Source organism: Phascolarctos cinereus, unplaced genomic scaffold, assembly GCF_003287225.1.
Source record: "Phascolarctos cinereus isolate Bilbo 61053 unplaced genomic scaffold, phaCin_HiC Scaffold_9;HRSCAF=440, whole genome shotgun sequence".
Taxonomy (NCBI): domain Eukaryota; kingdom Metazoa; phylum Chordata; class Mammalia; order Diprotodontia; family Phascolarctidae; genus Phascolarctos; species Phascolarctos cinereus.
Window position 1 is genome coordinate 247,929,621 of NW_027556402.1, and position 8,082 is coordinate 247,937,702.

Sequence of the window (8,082 nt, forward strand, 5' to 3'; positions counted from 1 at the left end):
ATGTATACAGATATTTGAAGCCGTTAGCTCTAGTTATTTTGTGTGATGCTGTTTTCTTTCCTACCATTTTCCCTTCAGATTGTTGTTCAGTTATTTTTTCAGTCAGATCTGACTTTTCATGACCCCATTTGGGATTTTCTTGGGAAAGGTATTGGAATGGTTTGTCATTTCCTCCTCCACTCATTTTGTAGATGAAAAACTGAGGCAAACAGAGTTAAATGACTTGCCCAGGGTCACATAGCTAGTCAGTGTCTGAGGCCAGATTTGAACTCAGGAAAATAAAATCTTCCTGACTGGAGGCTTGGTGCTCTGTGCACTATGGCGCCGCCTAGCGGCCCTTCTAGATTGTGCTGTCGTTATTGTATTACTCCCTAAGATGCCAGACTATTCAGAGCTACATTGACTATTTGATTCATTTTTCCCCTTTCTTCCCCATTTCAATTAAAAGCTGTCCATTCATTTCTTAGGTCTCTAGCAAAATACCTTATTCTCACTCTCCTTAGGTTTCATCCCCAGCCAAGAGCTGATCATTCCTATATTTAGGGAAGATGATTCAAATCTAATTTGTTAATCTTGTACATTTTAATATTATTTTTCAAGAAAACTACTTATTTCTCAAATCTGTCTTTGTCTTATGAATCCTCCACCTTCAACTGGCAACTGTACCCTAAGCATCTGCAGTTTTTTTTTTTATTTTAGCTTGTTTAGTCAACATGTTATAATAGAACCTAGTTTCCTTTTCTTGTGATTTTCTCACCTCCTTGTTCTCTCACCCCCTAGAAAGTCCCCAGAAGTGTATGATAATAGCCACACCATCTTCTCAATCAGATGTTGATGCCCCACATTGGCTTTCTTTTTTGAAGTCTTTACCCTTATTAAGCAGTGACAATTAAAACAGCACCTATGCTCCTAAAGTTTGCAGACTGCCCGGGAATTTGTAATCCCCAGCTATGCTTTTGGAGGTATCTTTAGTCCCCGTATGAATCACCAACCTTGGACATCTTGACCATTTTTCAGTCTATAGTTCCATAACCTGAACAGTGTTGTGGTCATCAAATTTACCAGAAAAGGATCAATCATTTCTCATATATTTTCATCAAGAAGACCTCAACCTTCTCTATAGCCTGTACTACTTTGAAAAATATCCAATTTATTACCATGCTGCAAACACTCACCAATTACTATTCATTTCTTTTTTTTTTTTTCCTAATCATTACTGAACAAGCTCTTCCTTGATGGTGCTTACCTGGGGATCTACATTGCCACAGCCTGGAGTAAATTTACCAGCATCCTCCTGAATTGACCTGTCCAGCTCATCACTGTGTAGGAACACCTCTTACTCATGCCTCTCACTTAACTCCAAGTATTCAGTTGTTCTTCGCTTCTTTCTTTGTGTCACCTTCATTCTTACATACTCTGACCTTCCAACCCCACCTTAGAACTCCTGTTTGCCCCTGCCACAGTTTTTCTTTATTTTCATCTTGAATCTCACTTTTTATTTTTGAAAGACTGCTTAATTCTTTCTGATAATGTAGAAATCAGAGAAATGGGTCCACAGTTAATGAACCTCCTTTCTTCTGCTATCAAATAGACATTACATTTATTCATACTTTATATTACTGGGCACTTTGAGAAACATAAACATGAATCAATGATTCCATTTCTGCATTTTCCCACTCTTCTGTATGAGCAAAGAATCTTAACATTGTGAGACTCAGTTTCAACTTTGAAATGGAGATAATAATGACTACACTATCTGCCTCATACAATTGTTGTAGTGATAGTAATTTGTGAATTATAAAACACTGTCATTATTTTGATACACAAGAACAGGAATGAGAATATTTTCATTATTTTATAGAAAAAGAAATATAAATTATACTCAACTGGATTTCTATTCATAGGAAGGTATTTCATTAGATCTTAGAAGTAAAAAGAACTTCAGAGATTATAAAGTCATAGAAGTTTTGTAGACTGAAGGGACATCAGTGGCCATAACCACCTTATTTCATAAGGAAAAATAATTGAAGCCCAGATAAAGGATATATCTTGTTCAAGGTCTCACACTGAGAAAGTCCGTGGCAGAGATAGACCCAGAACCTACATCTCCTGTCTCTTAGTCTCTTGTGTTTTCTTCCAGGAGCTGGCTTATTATTTTCTATGCAAAACTCTCAAATCCCTTTTCTTCTGTCCCAAAAAAAAAAGCCAGCATTAAAATGTCACACTATAAAAGAAATACAATTGAATAAAGGCGAATAATGTGTACATAAATTTCTGACGGCAATTTTGCAGAATTGTCGGTCCTACCTGAGAAAGGATATTTTTATAGTGACAACATGATCAAAGAAACCCCTTGTCCAGAAATATTTATATTTGAGGTAATAACTAGGAGTTTTATCCCTGAAGAATTTCATAAAAGCATCTAAGAAGAATAATCCAAGTGGGAGTCTTGAACATCCCTGGGGTAGATCCTAATTGAGAGGATTACGCTATTTTTTTTAAACAAGGAATTTAGAAATGTTTACAAGTTTTGTTTTGCATTCATTATTACTTATGTTTCCATCATTTTGAGGTGTATATGTGTCTGTTTTGTCATAGGTGTACAGAGGAATTAGACATATCTGTAACTGGCATTGTTGCCAAGAAACGTTTAAAAACTTCAGGAACAGTAGTGCAATCCCTACTTAGTGTCTTTGGGTCCTGTGTAAGTATAAACCATACATCTTGTAGACATCCAGAGTTAGACGGGACCTAATCTAATAGAATACCACAGGCTGAGAACTGAAAGACACTTTAGACTATAACACGTAGAATGTCAGAGCAGGCAAGGGTGTTGGAACGGACATAGAGTATGAAGTGTCAGAGATGGAAGGGCCTTGGGTATCATTGAAACCAACCCTTTCATTATTCAGTGAGATGGATGGAAGCCAAGAGGTGAATTCATTGGCCTCAAATGACTCAACTAGTCAGTGTCACATTTTGAACCTGAAATGAAGTTATCCAAAGACACATGTTATTCTTTTAGATTATGTTTTATTGACTTGGCTCTTCTCTTTACGCTGGAACATTTTGCCGATTCCCCATGCCTGTCCCAAGAGGTCAACTTGTATTTATTTGGTGTGCCAATGAAGCAGACTACCTTTTAAGGTTCTCTAGTAATCAATTTTCTTTGGATTAGGGCCAGGACAGGTATACCTCATAATGAATTCTACCTTTTAGCTGTTACTATCAGAACCCAATCAACATTCAACAATTTTTACTGTGTGCCCAGGAACATATAAGATGTTGGAAATGTAAAAGAAAAAAAAATGCAATTGTCCCTGTTATTAGTCAGTCAACATTTATTAAGTGCCTATGATGTGCCAGGCATTGTGCTAAGCATTGGGAATACAAAAAGAGACAAAAGACAGTCGTGCCCTCAAGAACCTTACAATCTAATGGGACCCACAAACAAGTATATAAAAAAGTAAGCTTTATACAGGAAAAATAATAGATAATTAATAGAGATGAGATTCCACTCTTGCTGCTTTGTAATCCCAAATAATTTGCTCATTCCAGCCACAAATAATTGGAGCAGCAGACTTCCCTGTACCACTGGGTACCTGGAAACTAGTCCTCAATGAACAAGTAATGGGGAATCCTTTCCTCTCTGCCTCTAGCTTCCACCTCATTCTTATTTGTTCTGTTCTCTAGTTGGTTTCTGTTTCACAGATGCACATGTGAAAGAGAACCTATGAAGGGGCATCATGACTTGGGCTTATGAGGCTTCACATAAGAATTATATAATCCTGTCAAGGATGAAAGCAATAGGCTGTGTATTTACATATGCACATGTGCACATATGTGTATGTGTTGGGTGTGTGTGTGTGTATTTAAGGGAAGGTTATATGGTTTAACTGGAAAAAAAATTGAAGAAAGTATAAAAGCTGGGATTCAGGAACAAGAGAAAGTCAATAACAGTCCAAAGATATTCCCAACTTCTCCACACCCCTCACCCCCAGAAATATGCATATTGATACCAGGATAGTCACCTCAAAGTAGGACAGAAAAGGCTAGGGAAAAAATATAACCACTGGTATCCCCAGAAAGCCTCAGGGATGATGGTCTTCATGCCCAGAGACATCAGTCATCTGAGGCAAGATCCTTGAAGTATTAACCTTGAATAAAAGATTCCATTTATGGGGATGAGGGTGATGGTATGTCTAGAGAAAGGGCATGGCAAAAAAGGAAAGTGTGCTTGAGGTGTAGACAGCTTGTTGGCAATAGAGAAAGAAAAGAACTCCATCACTGACTTACCACTGAAGAGTTTTTCTTACTAAGGCAACTACTTCTGCCACAAGTTAATTCATTCAAATCCTAGAGATTGCCAGAAGTGAAATGAGATCAGACAGAAACTGCAGAAACATGAAGAATCATACACTGTTCTATAGAGCTAGTTAAGTCAGAGAGTGTTACTGAAGCCTGGTATGAGGTAGGCAAAGATAATCAATAAGTTCACATACTTACATTCTTATACATGTACAACAAGAAGAAAGAATTAAAGAAGGAAATAGGGAAGAAGCAGAGAGGGTAGGAGGGAAGAAGGAAGAGAGGAAGGAAGGAATAGAGGAAGAAAAGAGGAAGGAGGGAGGGAGGGAAAAGGAAGGAAAGAAGGAAAAGGATGATAATAATACTGCTAATAAACATAATAATTGAAATTTATACAATGCTTTGAGGGTGGCAAAGAACTTTACACACTTCATCTTGTCTGAGTCTCCCAAAAGGTCTGTGAGGTAGTTGCTATAATTAACTTCATTTAACAGATGAGGAAACTGAGTCTTGGAGAAATACAAGGCTGGTTTTCATGTTAGTGACTTTTAGAGTTATCTTATTATTTTATAGTTATGTGTTACACTTCCTTTCTCCAGGATAATTTAGGTAGCACTCAATTACAAGTCTTAAGATTCCTCCCACACCTAAAAGACATATTAGGAGAATTATAGACAGTCTGTTGCATAACAAAAATCCATGCAAGCCCGAGAGACCTTCCATAAGCATTTGCATTTATTGGACCAATTTCCTTTACAAAGTATAACAAGAAAATAACTACCTACTTTAATTTGTCAATGTAATATTAAAGTAACCTAGACCTCTAAAAACAAATAATAGCTGGGGTTTTTGTTCATTCCTTTATTATTTTTGGAGGGGGAAAAGGGTGCAGCAAACCTATGTTTTTATGTAAGTAACCTGAAGCACACGCTTGGAATGCTAAGAAGTTACAATAGCTGTTACATGAGTTCCAGAGGCATGATGTACACATTCATCTTCTTGTCTCCAAGCCCTGTATCCGTGGCAACATATGGTACAGCATTTAGTAACTTAAGATCACTGGACTACCATGAACAAAAATGACAGATTTATTTAGAGAGATCTTTTCTGAAGAGGCCTTTGGTTAAGGCTTCTTTCACATCCTTGTTCCTTAAGCTGTAGATCATGGGGTTCAACATGGGAATTACTGTGGTATAAAACACGGCCATCATTTTCCCTTGCTCCACAGATGCCTCCGAGGGTGGTCTGAGATACATGAAGAAAAGAGCTGAATAAAATATAGTAACAGCTGTCAGGTGAGACCCACAAGTCGAGAAGGCCTTGCGCCTGCTGTCTGCAGAGCGAAGCCTGAAAATAGCAGGGAAGATATACAGATAGGAGATGAGAATGATGAGCAGGGAAAATGTAAAGTTAAACCCAGCAACAACAAACATAGACAGTTCTTTGCTGTAGGTGTTAGAACAAGCTAGTTTGATAAGGGGAGGATCAGCACAGTAGAAATGGTTAATCTTATTGGGGCCACAGAATGATAAGCTATAGGTCCACATGGTCTCCATGAGGCCTGTAAGGGAGCCATAGACATAGGGCACTGAGATGAGAGAGGTGCAGACAGCTGGGGACATCTTGCTGCCATAGAGCAGAGGATTGCAGATGGCCATGTAGCGGTCAAAGGCCATCACAGCCAGGATGTAGATTTCCACATGGACCAAAGCAATGAAAAGGTAACATTGCACCAGACAAGCTGAGTAGGAGATGTGGCCTTTTCCACTATGAGAGTCTCCAGCATCTTTGGACTCACGTTGGAAGAGAAACAGAGGTCCGCAAAAGACAAGTGACTCAGGAAAAAATACATGGGTGTGTGAAGCCTGGGAGTGATTCGCACTACCACCATCATCCCCAGGTTCCCCACCACAGTGATGATGTAGATGGTTAGAAAGAGGACAAAGAATAGGACCTGAAGCTCCAGGCGGTGGGTTAGTCCCAAGAGAATAAAGTAGGGGTTTGTTGTGATATTCCTACACATCACTTCTCCAGATGAGATCCAGGCTCTAGACTCTGCTTCAAGATTTATTAAAAGAAAATGTTAAATTACTATCTTCATAACAAGGTCATCTTTTTTGTACTGCTCTCTACTTTGCTACTTTTATTTAAGTAGAAACAAGAAAAATAAAAACAATAATCAGCATCCTCTGGCTCAACAGGAAGCTTTTGATGAATTTCCTCAGCATCAAACTTCCTTCTCCCTATTTGCCCTATTTTCTTTCGCTTTTTCTTTGCCTCTTTCCCCCCTTCTCACCTCTCTTCTGACAACCAGAAGTTCTCAGCCATGGCTAGCACTGTGGGAGAACTTTACAGACAAAGAGGGGGCTGAGTTTTTGGCCACACACAGAAGAGGACTAGAAACCTAGAGCCCAGAATTCTGCCTTTCTCTGCATTGTGAGAAAGCTCTGTTGTTTTTATGTAGAGAAGCAACATAGCCTAGTTCTTTAGGGCATTACACCATGGATTTTATCCCTCTGAACAAAGGAGGAGCTAACCCAAATCCAGGACCTTTAAGGATTATTTTTGGAGATGCTACAATAGGCAGAAGTCTCTGAAACCAACATATACAGCAGTTTGGACTCTCCTCTACTTAACATCTCCAGCAAAAACACAGGCCCCTAAAAGGTAGATTCTTCTTTTAATTAAACATGAATGTCTATAGGGACAGTCCCAGGCAAGCAACTTGAGAGTGTGTGATCAAAATGATGAAAAGAGACACTATTTATGTCGTATACATTTATAATGTGCTGTCATTTAGATTATAAGCTCCTTGAGGGCAGGGACTGTTTTGCCTCTTTTTGTACCTCCAATGTGTAACACAATGTCTGACATATAGCAGGTATAGAGTAAATTTTTACTGACTTGCTGACCTACTGCTTTAGGCCCATTATTTCATTATACAGAAATCCAGTGAGGTAGGTAGTACTCATATTATTAGCTCCATTTCTCAGATAGGAAAACTGGGTTACCAACAATAAAAGGCTAGCAAAGACTGGAACTGAGATTGAAGTGCAGATGTTTCCCACTCTAGGTCAAATGTTCAAGGTGCTATGTAAGAGGAGCTTCTAGTGGACCATTAGAGGCAAAAACAAACAAAAACTCACCCCAGTGTCCTTTTAAGATACAGATAAAGAGCCTGAGGATGTCTGACTTTCCCTTGTTTAAATAGAGGTAAGATGTCAAAAAAAAAATAGAGGTAAGATTAAAACCTGATTCTCAGAGCACTTAATGCACATTCCTTTCTATTATATCACAGTGCATCTCCTGTACAGACAAATCCTGATAGCACACTACCTAGCTGTAGTAAACACTTCATAAATGTTTGATTTCTTCTTCCTTCTTGATTCAGGCCTTACTGAATGTAAAGGCCTACCCTCAGAACCCTGGCTCTACAGCTAAAGGAAAACAAAAACAACTGATTTTGCCTCCCTTTAATCTAGTAAAAGGTTGTATCTTAAGAGCTAAAAATAATTTTAGCTCCTATTTACTTAGCACTTACAGATTACTCTATGTAAGTTATTTCTTTAATGTCTCTCAAAAATCCAGGACATGATTAGTGCAAATAATACTGAAACATGACAGAAATAAAAAAAAAAAAGCTAGATTAACATAGGGGTAAGACTTGCCCAATGTCAAATAGTTGGAAAGTATCAGCCCTGGTATTTAAACACAGATTTTCTGACTTGAAATTCAGTATTCTTTAGGACCTATGTTAATTTATCTGCCTGGGGA

The 8,082-nt window shown here is 38.3% G+C and overlaps 1 pseudogene; it reads right to left on the reverse strand.

Moving 5' to 3' along the window:
* Nucleotides 1-5,396: 5,396 nt before the first annotated feature.
* On the reverse strand, nucleotides 5,397-6,331 carry LOC110199659 (olfactory receptor 5M8-like; annotated as a pseudogene).
* Nucleotides 6,332-8,082: the final 1,751 nt, after the last annotated feature.